Source organism: Triturus cristatus, chromosome 4_1 (assembly GCF_964204655.1).
Source record: "Triturus cristatus chromosome 4_1, aTriCri1.1, whole genome shotgun sequence".
Classification (NCBI taxonomy): Eukaryota; Metazoa; Chordata; class Amphibia; order Caudata; family Salamandridae; genus Triturus; species Triturus cristatus.
Window position 1 is genome coordinate 1,238,731,229 of NC_140585.1, and position 15,635 is coordinate 1,238,746,863.

Genomic DNA, 15,635 nt, shown 5'->3' on the forward strand with positions numbered 1-15,635 from the left:
AATACATCTACAATTGTGATAAGAATAAAGGAAGCAAGGAAATAAAGAAGATAACTATTTGAGAACACCTTGAATCTGGAAACTTTATTGGACTGATAATTTGATATGACTCAATTTTTAATGTAAATTTGAGTTTTGCTCGGTAGCGATATTTTGTTTATTACTCTAAATACAGCGTCCAGAGCAGTCGCCACTTTCTGGAGTATGTCTTCGCTGCTGGGGGCATTTGTGACTCGGAGCCCTGGTGCATCGGGGGAAGCTGCTTTGGAGACTCGGTTGCTTGCGAGGGGGTGAGAGGCAGGGGAACGGACTACGGTTCCCAGGAGCCCGTGCATACCTGCCTGACTGCCCGCACCTGAGCCGCGGACCGCCTCCACGCCCACAATCATTCAAAACTGCTCGCGGAACCCGCTGGCGCGGGTCCCGCTTCGCTGCTGGGGCATTTGTGACTCGGAGCCCTGGTGCATCGGGGGAAGCTGCTTTGGAGACTCGGTTGCTTGCGAGGGGGTGAGAGGCAGGGGAACGGACTACGGTTCCCAGGAGCCCGTGCATACCTGCCTGACTGCCCGCACCTGAGCCGCGGACCGCCTCCACGCCCACAATCATTCAAAACTGATCGCGGAACCCGCTGGCGCGGGTCCCGCTTCGCTGCTGGGGCATTTGTGACTCGGAGCCCTGGTGCATCGGGGGAAGCTGCTTTGGAGACTCGGTTGCTTGCGAGGGGGTGAGAGGCAGGGGAACGGACTACGGTTCCCAGGAGCCCGTGCATACCTGCCTGACTGCCCGCACCTGAGCCGCGGACCGCCTCCACGCCCACAATCATTCAAAACTGCTCGCGGAACCCGCTGGCGCGGGTCCCGCTTCGCTGCTGGGGCATTTGTGACTCGGAGCCCTGGTGCATCGGGGGAAGCTGCTTTGGAGACTCGGTTGCTTGCGAGGGGGTGAGAGGCAGGGGAACGGACTACGGTTCCCAGGAGCCCGTGCATACCTGCCTGACTGCCCGCACCTGAGCCGCGGACCGCCTCCACGCCCACAATCATTCAAAACTGATCGCGGAACCCGCTGGCGCGGGTCCCGCTTCGCTGCTGGGGCATTTGTGACTCGGAGCCCTGGTGCATCGGGGGAAGCTGCTTTGGAGACTCGGTTGCTTGCGAGGGGGTGAGAGGCAGGGGAACGGACTACGGTTCCCAGGAGCCCGTGCATACCTGCCTGACTGCCCGCACCTGAGCCGCGGACCGCCTCCACGCCCACAATCATTCAAAACTGCTCGCGGAACCCGCTGGCGCGGGTCCCGCTTCGCTGCTGGGGCATTTGTGACTCGGAGCCCTGGTGCATCGGGGGAAGCTGCTTTGGAGACTCCGTTGCTTGCGAGGGGGTGAGAGGCAGGGGAACGGACTACGGTTCCCAGGAGCCCGTGCATACCTGCCTGACTGCCCGCACCTGAGCCGCGGACCGCCTCCACGCCCACAATCATTCAAAACTGCTCGCGGAACCCGCTGGCGCGGGTCCCGCTTCGCTGCTGGGGCATTTGTGACTCGGAGCCATGGTGCATCGGGGGAAGCTGCTTTGGAGACTCGGTTGCTTGCGAGGGGGTGAGAGGCAGGGGAACGGACTACGGTTCCCAGGAGCCCGTGCATACCTGCCTGACTGCCCGCACCTGAGCCGCGGACCGCCTCCACGCCCATTGGCCCTCTTCTCTTATTAATATCATTGTGTGCCGCTGCGCGGGACGCGCCGCGGGACGCCCAGGACGAAGCCCGGACAAAGGGCAGACAGTCTGTGACAGTCCGGGACAGGAGGGGGCAGGTGGGGGCAGTAGACCGGTTTACTATCTATTGTATAACGTTATTTTACTGTGGGTGGTCCTGGCTAGCTACCACTGTGTATTAACTAATTTACCGAGGTGTTTGGTGGTCGTACGTGCAAATCTATCTGGGATAGGCTGGTATATACGGTGAAAGCTCTTAGTCTGCTGTTTGTATCAGTAAGACCTGTAGCGGGGTGTAGGTCCCGGTCTTGGCTATCATGCCCAAAGCTAAGCCAGCAGCCACGACCACAACCATGGACAACTATTTGGTCAAGATGGTTGATAAAATCAACCAAGAACGCAGGAGATCTTTAGGTCGCCCGGGGTCACAAAGTACGATCTCTCCCTCATCCAACTGTCCGGCCCCCCAGCCTCCTTTCGATCAGGATGCCAGTACACCTTTAGATCTCATGGACTGTACAACTGAGGGAGCTCCAACGGATACTTTAAGTTTGGAAAGTTTGGAAAGTGGTAACCCTGAGCCCCCTAACGACCTGGAATCTGGCCAAGTTACTATTCTTGATACACCAACCCCCAGCCTGACTGTCCCTAGACGCCAAAGATTAACACGCACTTGCAGGAACACCAGCAAAACCTCCCAGCCTAAGCGAGGAGGGAATCGTCATGTTAAGAATAACGACCCCCCTCCGCTGAAAAATCAACAAGCCCAACCAGTGCCACTGGATGGAACCAAGGTCATCCTTGATAAAGAGCAGTTGGACTTTATAATTAATGCTATAGATGCCAAGTTTGACCTATTGGTTAAACCCCTTTTGACCAAACTTACTACAATTACCGATGAAGTAGCCAGATTGGGAGGCATCTTGGACTCTTTTTTCAAGGCTAGACCCAAAACGAATACTATCGCTAATACCCTGGTGCCTGATGAGATACCTTTAATCTCATCTAATACAGTTTTATTGACGGATGGGAGTAGAAGTTCTAATTGCAGTCCTGGGAATGCTCCGGGAACTCAATCTGTAGTCCCCAATATATCACCTCAGCGGCCGGGCTCCACTAAGCCACCCCCCAATACAGTACCAGGGAAGCCGATGGGCTATAACGTAAATACCTATAGCCATAGTAACCCTCAACCGGACCTGCCACCTACCTGTGCTCCCTTTGTAGCCGTCCTGACCAATGTCCCTCCTGTTAAGAGGCATGGCGGTAATCCTGAAAATGGAGAATCCCACTCGTCATTAAAGAACAAGACTGTGGACTGGCTCCACCGACAGTGTGACTTCCCTGTAGCCCTATCTAGGGATATACTAAGTACCAGGAGAACCAATTGGGTTGGCAAATCACGTAAGACCTGTGAAGGTGACTGTATAGTCATTAATTTTCGCAACCCTCAACTTACCTCAACAGTTCTAATCAAAGCCGCATCACTCCCTGCGAGTGATCAAGGTATTTCTTTGCGGCCCCTTGGGTACTTCTATAGAGACCTTGCTACTCAACCTGCTGATGAGCACCACTGGCGCAGGCCTAGAGTCCAGAATGTGTGTGCCGCCCCTGCTATCCCTACGTATAATAGATTTCAACCATTGAGTGGGCTTGATTGCAATGATTGACTGGAGCCCCTCTCAGATGATGTAGGGATCGAGGACTTTGCCATGGGTAAGAAGAGTTCTAGCTCAGTCTCTAGGATATTAACTAGTATTACCACTGGTACCAGTGTAAGCCATCTAGACTCTATAGTGGCTCATGATCACGATAGACCAGTTAATGCTGGAAGGGTTAGGACTGCATCGAATACCCTCATTCACCCAGCTAATTCTGGCTCGTGTTTTATTGCTTGTTGGAATGTTGCGGGACTATCACATAAGGATGAATGTTTAGGTTGGTTTGATTTTATCAATCTTTTTAATATTATATGTTTTCAGGAAACCTGGAGTCTGGACCCCATTAACTATAACAGCTTTGTTTCATATCAATTACCGGCTGTGGCTTCAAACTCGGGAAGAGCCAAGGGTGGCCTTCTGACACTGATTTCTGTTGATGTTCCACTTACTGTAAAGAAACATGTCCTGATTGGGGCCCATTCCCAGATTCTATGGCTTTGTAAGGAGCAGGATAGAAATATCCTTTTAATCAATTTTTATAATAATGTTTTTGATAACACTAGGCAACAGGTAGTATATGCCTTGGAGGCCGCTTTGGCAAAAATTGTAACGGGAAATGATACTGCTTTTGATTTTATTTGGATGGGGGATTTTAATACTTCTGCCTGTTCATCCTCTGCCCATAGGGTCTGTGGTTTCGTAAATTGTCGGGGTGAGGGAGTCGCCCACTTCCCCCATAACCCGTACGGGGACTCATTAAACAAAATCCTGATGACATACGATATGGAGATCTTGGATAATGGGAGGGGCGCTTCTGGTGAAATCCTCCCCACCTTTACGGGTAGAAATGCTCACACTGTTATTGACTTTATTTGTACCTCTTCCAGCCTTAATCCATGGTGCTCAGCCCCCTTGGTAGTTGACAACTTAATCAGTGACCATAACTGCCTGTCCATGGAGACGGTGCTTTGGAAGGCCAATCTAGGCCCTAAACCATGTATTGTTGATAACATTGAACCACATCGATCCAATGGAATCAGAATTAGGTGGAAGGGGGATAAGGCAGACCTTTTGTCTAACTCCTTTATTGTAAATTGTTTAAAGGAAATTGATGCTATTTTAGTGAGTAATGAGCTGACTGATGTAATCTTGTATAATTTTATTGATATTAATCATTGCATTGAAGCTAAACTCACCAAGCAACTCAAGGGCAACCTAAATCGGCAAAGGGGGTGGTTTGACCATGCCAGTACTGCCGCCCTCAAGAGCCTCAAAGAGGCACTGGCAGCTAAACAATGGGATACAACCCTTATTAGGCACCTTAGGGCTATCTACCGGGCAGCAGTCTCCCAAAGAAAGGCAGAACTTAAGCGAGAGGCCTGGGACAAGTTAGACCAGGCCGCCAAAACCTCTGATTCTTCTTTATTTTGGGCTACAGTCAACAGCCCTTTTTTCAGGAACGAGGAGACACCTGTTCTGTCGGCAAACGTCAGTGCGGAAAGTTGGGTCTCTCACTTTTCTTTGATCTTTGATTCAGCCAAACTCATGGACGTAGGAGGAGGGGTCTGGCCAATCATTCCCTTAGATATTTCCCCAACCGAGGTCAAGAAATGTATCATCGCAAGCAAAGGAGGGAAGGCTCAGGGGCCAGACGGGGTGCCGGTTGACGTTTATAAAAAAGAACCAGAGATTTGGGGCCCGCTACTGACCAAAGTATTTAATGCTGCTGTCTGTTACGGTGCCCCGCCTACATGGAAGGAATCCATTATAATTCCCATTTATAAAAAGGGGGAGAAGAGGGATGCTAAGAACTATCGCCCAATCTCCCTCTTAGATTCCTCCGTGAAAATTATGAGCCGGGTACTTCTTGTTAGATTAGAAGAATGGGCTGAAACAAATAACATCTTGGCTAATTCCCAATATGGATTTAGGAAGGGTCGAGGCACAGTAGAACAGTGTCTCAACCTAGAACTACTTATAGGGAAATATACCATGGCCAAGAAAGGTTCCCTTTTCCTCTGCTTTGCAGATTTAAGTAGTGCCTTCGATATGGTTAATAATAAGATTCTATGGGAGATACTACTTGAAATGGGGGCACCGGAGGGTATTGTTTATTTCTTGGCCAGACTTTATGCCAATCTTAGTTCTAGTGTCCGATATGGCCCAGGTGGGGAATGTACCCCAAAGTTTTCAGTTAAGCGTGGAATTAGGCAGGGGTGTGTGCTTGCTCCCCTGCTTTTCACACTTTTTATTAATGAGGTTGACTCTGTTTTAAGGACTGTGGGGGCAGATGCCCCAAATATACTTGACTTCCACATCCCAGTCCTACTATATGCGGACGATGCCGTCCTTCTCTCCAGGACCCCTGTCGTCCTCCAACGCCTCATGGACAGGTTTTCCCTGTTCATTGGGGAAAGGAAGCTGGTGATTAATAAATCAAAGACATTTGTTATGGAATGTGGCAAGGGCCGTAAAAAACCGCATCCCTTTTTTATCGAAGGGCATAGGGTCCAGACGGTTGATACTTTTAACTATCTTGGTATCACCTTCTCCAAGACAGGTAGCTGGTCCAGCGAAGTCACCCACGTTAGAGCAAGAATGGCGAAATGCGCTCACGGGGTGTTTACGTTCGCCTCCAAAATAGGGGATAGGCGGATTGGGGATATGCTGAAAATTTACCAGATGAGGTGTCTTTCAATTGCCCTTTATGGAGCAGGTGTCTGGGGGCATGTATCGGCTGGGAGTCTACAAGTGGAGGAAAATCTGTTCTTAAAAAGACTACTCTGCTTGCCTATCTCAGCATCAACGCAACTGGTGCATAGGGAACTCGGAATACACTACCTTTCGGATTCTGTTGCCCATAGACCTCTTCTGCTGTGGCGTGCCATCTGGGCAAAAGAGGAGACTTCCTTGAATAGAGCCATTATCAAGGACTGTCTGTCCCTAGACAATCATTTAAAGATCCCCTGGGTAAATTTTGTTATGAGCAGTTATAAGGAAATATATGGTCTTAACTTATATGAGGACTGTTATGCTGCCAATAGTTTGACCAAAAGTGAACTGAAATCTGTTTTTATGTCTCTAAAGTACGAGCGACGTTTGAAGGCGAGTAGCAACTTATCCACCTGTACGCTCTATGACAGCTGTTGTGAGTTGTTAGGTTATCAACCTTACTTGAGCTTTGTTACTAGACCCTCCCACAGGTTCGTTCTAACTAGACTGCGCTTTGGGATTGCTCACCATTTAGTGGCGTTTCCCAATATCAAAAAATACCCAATTGGTCCCTGCCCTTGCGATGGCACTACTGCCCAAAGCACTATGCATTTTCTACTGTTCTGCCCACTCTATGGTAATTACCGCATTGCTTTTTTAAAACCTGTCTCCAAGAAATTTGGTGTTAGGACTGTTAAAGATGCCATGAAACTGATATTTAATCCCCCACCTGATGTTTGCTTTTTTATTGCTACATTTCTTCTCAAAGCTATCAAGGCAAGGCCTAGTATTATTTTTTAAACTGTTATTTTGCTGTATTTTAATCACTTGTCTGTTTTAGTCGTATAGATGAAGTTTTTATGACTTATTCTTTGTTATTTGTTTATGTATATTACTGATGTTTTATAATGTATGATCTGCTTTTATGGACTTTTGTCAAGCTCCGAATAAAGCTTTATGAACTGAACTGAGTATGTCTTCACCACAAACTCTAAATCAAGCTCTTAATTTCGGAAGAGCAACTATCAAAGTCAAGTCACCCTTCAGTTGGTCCAAATACACTAAGCCTGCTCCTGTTGTCTGGAAGGAGACCTCATCAGCACTCATCAATTTATCACAAGCAGAATCTCCTGTCACCTACTCCCTTGATTTCTTTGGTATAGATAACCTTTGATGCCAGATGGGGTAAAAGCCAAATGGTGAATTGGGATAAAAAGGGCCTGAACCATATTTATTGCTCTGTTTAAAAGAGACTGGATCTCAGAACAGCATATCTTCATCAATTGTTACAAATGAGCTATAATATTAAAAAATGTTAATCTGTAATTCCACTTACTTTTATTACGCCTTGCTACGTTGTTCGATTTTAGTTGTAATATTCACTTTCAGAAAGCTTGTGCTAAAATACGTTTCTTTCTCCCTTAGTTTTAATATAGTGTTGACCACAGCCCAGGACTAAGTATCGTAGTACTTTGCGCCAAGGCAGCACAAAATGATATGTGACATAAAAAACTGGATTGCCGTCTATTGAGGTTGCTCATAGCACCCGATTGGTAAGTGAGATTTCATTTCAGTCAGACTCACTTGTAATGTGTAAATGTAGAAATTGGAAATAAGTCAGTAATGTTAAGGGTGAAAGTGCTACATAGAAAATAGGATACATAAAACATAATGAGTCATGCCTCCTTATCAGTCCAACAGCCTTGTATCTCACATCCCATAAAGTATGATGTAAGAAATGGTGGCACTTTCGACCTGAATGTGGGGCATTATTGTTTTACTCTGTTACTCTGTTTTTCCAATAGCGTGCGATTCTTTCCTTCTTTTGTCATTGCGGTCGTTACACAGTTTCTCAGACAAACCGGAGAAAAAAGGAAGTGTCCTGATAGAAAAAGGAAGTGGCCTGTCAGATAATTTCTGTGTCACAGCTACCAGTGTGTTGTAAGCATCTTTAAGTAAAATTGATTCTTTCAACATAAAAAAAGTTTAAAAAACAACAAAAAAAACACACTCACATTTAGGTAAAGCCATTTTGATTAGTTGATTAAGTGCATTTAAAGGAATATCAACCTAGTAAATTCCTATTATTTGTTTTCAGTTGTGGATATTTTTTGGAAACCATTTGTGAAGAAAGTGGGACTTTAAAGAGAACTCTGGGGGCGTGGCCAAGATGGCAGATGGGTAAGATGTTGTTGTAATGGCTTTCTTTTCCTGTAATTACATCTTGTCTATGTTCTTCACTCTGATGATGCTTAGTGTTCTGGAATGTCAGGACTAAGCCAGCTGTGGAATGTGTGTGAGCAGTGAGATCATTATCTTACTGACAGTTGGGTGGATGAGTTGTTTATACCTACTACTGAAAATAAACCTGAGACACCCTACTTCAAGCCTCAGCATCTTTCTTCTTCAAAGAGGATTACTTTTCAACACTGGCGACGACTGGGATCTCAACTCAACTCCAACTTTCATCTCATTTCTGGCGAAACCTACAATATTTCATCTCTTCTCTTCAAAGAAGACCTTTTATATCAAGTAAGAACGTTCCTTACTTAATAAATTTTGCTTAGAGACATTTTTTTTAATTATTCCTGTCAACTGCTGCTTTGAACGCTCTGCTCGGCATTTGCGCAATCTCTCTAAAACTCTTCCTAATATCTCTATTAGCATCCAATGACCCTGCTTCCCTGAGATAACGAGGTAGCTGTGATAGTTTGTACTAAGAGTGCACTAATCACGCACTTTTCCCATTAACTGTAACAATTTGGGAAAAAAATCAAATTACTCACGCTAGCCCTCGCGCTTCTTCACGCGCTCTGGTCGTTATCAGCTGCGCGTTCTCCTGTCTGCAGAAGCCATGACGCCTTGAAGTTCTGGATATCCCTCGTCACAGGTTGGAATGCATGGGGGCTGAAACGCATGAAACGCGTACACTAATTTCAGAACTTCTCCTGGATTGGTGGATAAGAAGCTGTATCCTGATTGGCTGCTGTGTACTTTAACGAAATCTGATTCGCTCGAAAGCATGCTGGATGCTACAACAATGGGTTGCTAAGCAAACATCGTCATAAACAGTTGAGGAGTTTTTTTAAAGAGAGAGTCTTCGCCGTCCTTGATAACTTTATTACTGAACACATATTACGTGAGCAAACGTGGAAGCTCCTTTCAGTGTTCATATTCATTTTTGCGCTGACACGCACAGCACTCTCTTTGCAACCTCCAGCGTGTCAATTGCCTTTATCTAATAGCGCTGACACGCACAGCCTAACGCCCTCATTTAAAGTCTTCGTTTTCAATTGCTGGTGTGTCAATGGTTCTGATCCTAATAGCGCTGACACGCACAGCTTAATACCGAACAGCGCTGACACGCACAGCTAATTTGTTTGTCTTTTAGCGTGTCAATCATCTTTATTTTTACAGCGCTGACACGTTCAGCCTAACAGCGTTACTCTAGTGTGTCAATCGTCTTGATCCTAACAGCGCTGACACGCACAGCTTAACGCCGAACAGCGCTGACACGCACAGCTAATCTTCTTGCCTTTTGGCGTGTCAATCATCTTTATTGTTAACAGTGCTGGCACGCTCAGCCCAACGGAATTGCTCTCAGCCTTCTTCTTAACATTTAGTGTGCCAATCATCCTCAACTCAACAGCGCTGACACGCACAGCTCTTTGCTACCAGACACTTGGTTATTGGACCAGTTTTTTTTTGCACATCTTTATCTCCTCTTTAACATGCAAAACGTCACTGCAGCCCCATTTTTTCTACAATCCCCAGGTGACCCTCCCATTAAATGGTCCAAGTGGAAGAAGGTTTTCGAGCGCTACGCTCGTGTCTGTGGTACTTCTTTAAGTGTGGAGAGGAAGACAGCTTTATTGATGCATTGTCTTGGGTCTGAGGGACAGGATGTCTTTGACCATTTACCGGATGTCCCTAGCAGTTCCAGTTCGGGTCTCAATGAGTATGAGCAATGTATTTATAAACTTGATGCTCACTACTTGCCAAAAGTTAGCACCATCTTGGAAAGATACCATTTTGGCAAACGTATGCAAAAGGATGAGGAAAATATAGAGAATTATATAACGGAACTTAGACGCTTAGCTTCTAGTTGTAAGTTTGATGCACTAATGGATGAAAGAATACGAGACCAGTTTATGCTTGGTTGTGTATCTGAGAAAGTACGTGATGAACTCTGGATGAAAGATGAACCTTCTTTGGATGAAGTTCTAGTAGTCGCTAAGAGAATAGAACACTCTTTACAATGTGTAAAGGTGATAAAGAAAGATCTTAACAAAGATGTGTCGCTGATTAATACAAATTCGGCGTCTAGGAAAGAAGCGGACAAGGGTGACTCTCACGTAAAGACTCGTGTTAAAGATATGAGTGCAAATAAATCTAGTGAGAATCCTAACAGAGGTGGGAAGTGTTACAGATGCAATAGCACTTCACATTGGGCAAATGATAAGTCATGTCCTGCACTAAATGTTACATGTTCTCATTGTAAGAAGAAGGGTCACTTTGTAAGTGCCTGCAGGTTCAAAAATTTTAAGAAAAAAGTTAGTGAAGTCTCTGATGGCAGCACATCAGATCAACATGATTTTGAGTGTGGACAAATTGTGGTCCAGGTTGGGGCTGAGGGGCCTCTTGATTTCATCTTGGTGGAGGGTCACAGAACCAAGGTTTTGTTTGATTCAGGAGCCAAAATTACTATCATTTCTAGCAGATTCTTTGAGGATAATTTGTGCAAGAAAGTTAGACTATTGAAGCCAGACATTCGTCCAACTGCATATGGAGGTGATCCCATTGAGTTAAGGGGTTACTTTAATGGTCTAATTGAATACGGGGAACGTTTTGCTAGTGGGAAGGTTTATGTTTCAAAGAAAGGTGATAGCATTATTAGCTGGTGGCACCAAAAAGATCTTGGTGTCATGTTAGACCCGAACAGCAATCCTCCTATCATTTTGAGAGAAAAAAAAAGTGTTGAGTCGGTGGTGGATGGTTCTTCACTACAAGCTCTTTTGATAAGCCAATATCCACTGGTTTTTGGTGACAAGCTAGGTTGCCTTAAGGGTTACTGTCATAAGATTAAACTTTTTCCTGGCTCAGCTCCTGTTTCCTGTAAAGTCAGAAATGTTCCGTTCACTGTCAAGGAAGACATGCTTAAGGAGTTAAATAAACTGAAGTCCCAGGGCATAATTGAGGAGGTGGAGGGTACATCTTGGCTTGCTCCGGTGGTGGCCGCAAGGAAACCTGACAACTCTTTGAGGCTCTGTGTGGACCTCAGACAACTCAATAAATGCGTTCAGGTAGATAAATATCCCTTACCTAACATATCTGAGCTGTTGAGCATGGTAGGTGGGGCAAAGGTATTTAGTACAATTGACCTAACATCGGCGTACCATCAAATCTTACTTGATGAGTCCTCCAGAGATCTTACTGCCTTTATTACTCCGTTTGGGACATTTAGATTTATTAGACTTCCATTTGGCCTGGTTTCTGCTGCCTCAGTTTTTCAACGGGTCATGGAGAAGGTCTTAATTAACATCCCTGGAATTTGTGTGTACCAAGATGACATTTTGGTATATGGATCTACGGTTGCTGAACATGAAAGAAGGGTTAGGCAAGTGCTGGACAAGCTTACCTCTCACAATTTGACTGTAAAGAAGGAAAAGTGTAAGTTTGGTCTCGACAAAATTGACTATTTGGGACACACTATTAGTGCGGAAGGTGTAGTTCCAAAAGCTGACCTTGTGAATACCATTAGAAATCTTGTGGTTCCTTCTTCCAAGGAGGAACTCATGAGATTTTTAGGTATGGCTGAATACTATAATAAATTCATAAGGAATTTTGCTGAGGTCACGTTCAATATGAGAAATTTGTTAAAGAGAGGAGAGAAGTTTAGTTGGAATAGTTTGTGTGACAAGGAATTTAATGACATAAAAATGAAATTACAGAATGCTCCAAATTTAAGGAATTTTGACCCCAGTAAGAGCTCTATTATATCTACTGATGCAAGTCTGAAAGGTATTGGTGCAGTCCTGTATCAAGGGGGTGTTCTGCCAGAAAATACCATCATGTTTATATCTAGGTGTTTGAAAGGAGCTGAATGTCGCTATTCTGTAATTGAACGTGAAGCCCTTGCGGTACACTGGGCTGTTAAGAAATTAAAAAAGTTTTTGTGGGGCACCTCATTTGTTGTAAGAACTGATCACAAGCCCCTTTGTGAAGTACTAACTAAAAAAGGGATTGACTCGATATCTCCCAGAATTTCAAAATGGGTGGTTGGATTACAGGGGTTTAACTTCATTGTTAAACGTGTTCCGGGGTCAGAAAATGTTGTTGCGGATACTCTTTCTAGGTTAGTTCCTGACGAACAACAAGACAAACTGGATCAGGATTCAGATCCATCTTTTAGTCTTCCACAGGACTTTGTCTGTGGAGTAGATTATAAGGTTATTTCTCGTGAGAGGTGGTTGGATGCTTGTAAGTGTGACAACACTATTCAAGAAGTCTCCAAATTAATCTGTGAGGGTTGGAACCATAAAGATCAAGGCAGTGACTCCGTGAGAGATTTTTGGTTGGTAAAAGACCAACTTTCAAGTTGTGAGGGTTTGTTGTTGAGAGGTCACAAATTAGTACCCCCTGTGTCTTTAAGGAAAGAGGTTTTGGATTTGGCACATGAGGCACACTTAGGAATTTCTAAAACTAAGGAGAGGGTGCGTTCTAGCTATTGGTGGCCGGGTTTAGACACACAGATTGAACATTTAGTCAGGGAATGTGTTCAATGTGCTCTTAGTGAAAAGGTTTTGAAAACCAGGACACAGCCCATGGAAAAAAGAGTTCGTCCGTGTGGCCCCTGGAAGGATATTGCTCTTGATATTTTAGGGCCTATTCAGGGGGATGGTTCTGACACGTTTGTTATAGTGGTCATGGATTTGTTTTCAAGGTGGCCAGAAGTAATTTTTGTGAAGAATATTAATTCTGCTACGGTTATTCGATGTCTAAAAGATATTATTGCCAAGGAAGGGATTCCTGAGACTTTGCTTACAGACAATGGGGTGCAACTTGTTTCGAGTGAGATGGAGAGTTTTCTTGGTGATTGTGGCATTGTTCACAAGAAATGTTCTTTGTATCACCCAGAATCCAATAGAACAGTAGAAAGGTTCAACAGGGTTTTGAAGGAAACGGTGTCTTTAGCAAAGTCCAATGGTCTTAATTGGCAGGAGGAGGTTTTGAAAAGAGTGTCTGTGTATCGGTTTACCCCACATACCACTACAGGGAAGTCTCCTTTTCTTTTGTTTCGTGGAAGGGACCCTGTTACTTTTTTAGATCCACCATGGGTAAATAAATTTCTGACTATCAGATCTCGTGAGGTGGATTCTACATCATGGCAAGAACAGGAAGATTTGAAATGTTCTAAGAGTAAAAAAAACTATGATGTTCGTCATGCTGTTAAGTCAACGAAGGTTAAGGTGGGTGATTGGGTTCGGATCAAGAGACCAGGCTTTGCTGTGTCTGGATCTAAGTTCACCAAACCGGTAAAAGTTGTCAAAGTGTTTAAGAATGCTGTTAGAACTAGTGATCACAGGGTTTGGAATCTAGGTCGTGTTGCTCTATGCAATACTGATCTGACATCAAGCTTTCCTCACTCTGCCATGGAAGGGGAAGGTGCTCCGGAGGTTAATATAAGGCCAAGGAGGAATCCTTGTCTTCCCTCCCATTTAAAGGACTATGTCATGTAATTAATGTCACATGATGTTAATGTGTTTTGTTATGTGTTTTGTTTAGGGGTAAAGGAGGGAGATATGTTGTAATGGCTTTCTTTTCCTGTAATTACATCTTGTCTATGTTCTTCACTCTGATGATGCTTAGTGTTCTGGAATGTCAGGACTAAGCCAGCTGTGGAATGTGTGTGAGCAGTGAGATCATTATCTTACTGACAGTTGGGTGGATGAGTTGTTTATACCTACTACTGAAAATAAACCTGAGACACCCTACTTCAAGCCTCAGCATCTTTCTTCTTCAAAGAGGATTACTTTTCAACAGATGTCTTTCCCTGTCTCTCTGTGCCCGCTACCGGCCCAGCCGATTATAGCCACCTGTCAGTCCTATAGAAGCTGTTGATCGTTGCTGCTTCTCCCCGGGAGCCGGAAGGCTCTGGTATGGAGCTGGGTTCGCTTCAGTGGCGGAACTGGCAATCACCCGACTCGAGCTGCAGCGACTCGCGGGCTTTGGAGAGAAGCCCATGGCCTAACAGCCTGCACCCAGGCGCACAACCGGGACTGCGAGGCCGGTACACAGAGAAGCATGGAACTGGGGTTGCTGGCCTCGCCTCACAATGGCCCTGAGAGCTGCCTGGAGCATAGCCTGTGCTTGGATGGTTTCTCCGGGCCCAGCTAGAAGGAGCCCCAGGGGCCAACCACCCCCCTGCTGTTCGAGGCAGAGGGTGTGGCCCTCTTTGCTTGACATTCCATCACTGCGGGGTAGAGACAGGAGTGGCTGGTGAGTTTCTACAGCGAAAAGCGACCGGGAGAGGACACAGAAACGTGTCTGGGCCTACCCCTGGCAGAGAGGGCCGCATCCACCCCATTTGGTGGGACTGGCATCTGGAACTAGCGACACAGACAACAGGCAGCGGCAGCAGAGCTGGGAGGGCACAACTGCCTGCACCATCTTGTGGCCAGGACCTGGGCCACTTCTGGGTGGTCAGTGGGCACGGTTCAGCCTCCCTGGCCTTGAGGGTGCACCCCGCGAGAGGTAGGATCTGCATACCCCTCCCTGGATGGCACATCCCCATTTCTTGAAACAGGAGAGGCCACTGTGCCTCTAGGAGAACAGAGTTTGAGGGAGTGATAAGCCCGAGATCCGCACCGTTGGGGCTGCCCTGGGACTGTTGGTGCTAGGGGCAAAGCCAGATATATCCCCTTCCCTGTGGGAGTGATCCTGCCTCTATTAGCGGCTGCCCGCTCTGGGATCCACACTGTGGGGGGGCCCTCTAGTATCCACACTGAGAGGGGTCCTGCCTGGAGCTAGACGCCCTTCTGCAACCCCATGATTCACCTCCATACTGTCCTCCAGGGTTCTCGGACACACCTCCCACACCACTGAAGCTCGACGCGTAGCGCCTTGGCTGAAATATTTACTCCTGGCGACAAACCTGTGGGAGACCTCCAATACGGTACAGCCCCAGATAGGTTCTATCTGACTCCCGGGGGTGATGGCGACAGACTACTCTAAAAAGGACTGCATCCTCAAGGAGATGCTTACCAGGCCATCCTGGGACCTTCTGACGACCACACCTCTCCTCCTGACTCACCTCAGATATGAGACGAAGACACTGTGGAAGAGACAGTGATCCGCTGTTTTCTCGAATTCCTGTTTATGTCTCTCAAAGACAATCTCCAAGCTGTAACACTGGACCTATCCCAAGATATAAAAGAGGTTCGAAAAGATCTGGATTCTCTGAGGGACCAAGTAGCAACTTTGGAGAAACAGGGGAACAGTCAGGTGGGGGATGTGGAGTCCCTTCAGCAAGAGATCATACATCTCTGTGAGCA

General features: G+C 46.1%; 1 protein-coding gene across 3 annotated transcripts in view; it reads right to left on the minus strand.

The window, feature by feature from the left end:
* Positions 1–15,635, minus strand: part of ITGB7 (integrin subunit beta 7) — a 1,338,809-nt gene that overhangs the window by 1,141,663 nt on the left and 181,511 nt on the right. Inside the window, exon 1 of one of the 3 annotated variants that reach the window (XM_085654658.1) lies at positions 8,868–8,988. The exons of the other annotated variants lie outside the window; for them this stretch is intronic. The gene's annotated coding sequence lies outside the window, so the exon portion shown is untranslated. Of the gene's footprint in view, positions 1–8,867; positions 8,989–15,635 lie in introns of those variants that run through there. 3 annotated transcript variants of the gene reach the window in all.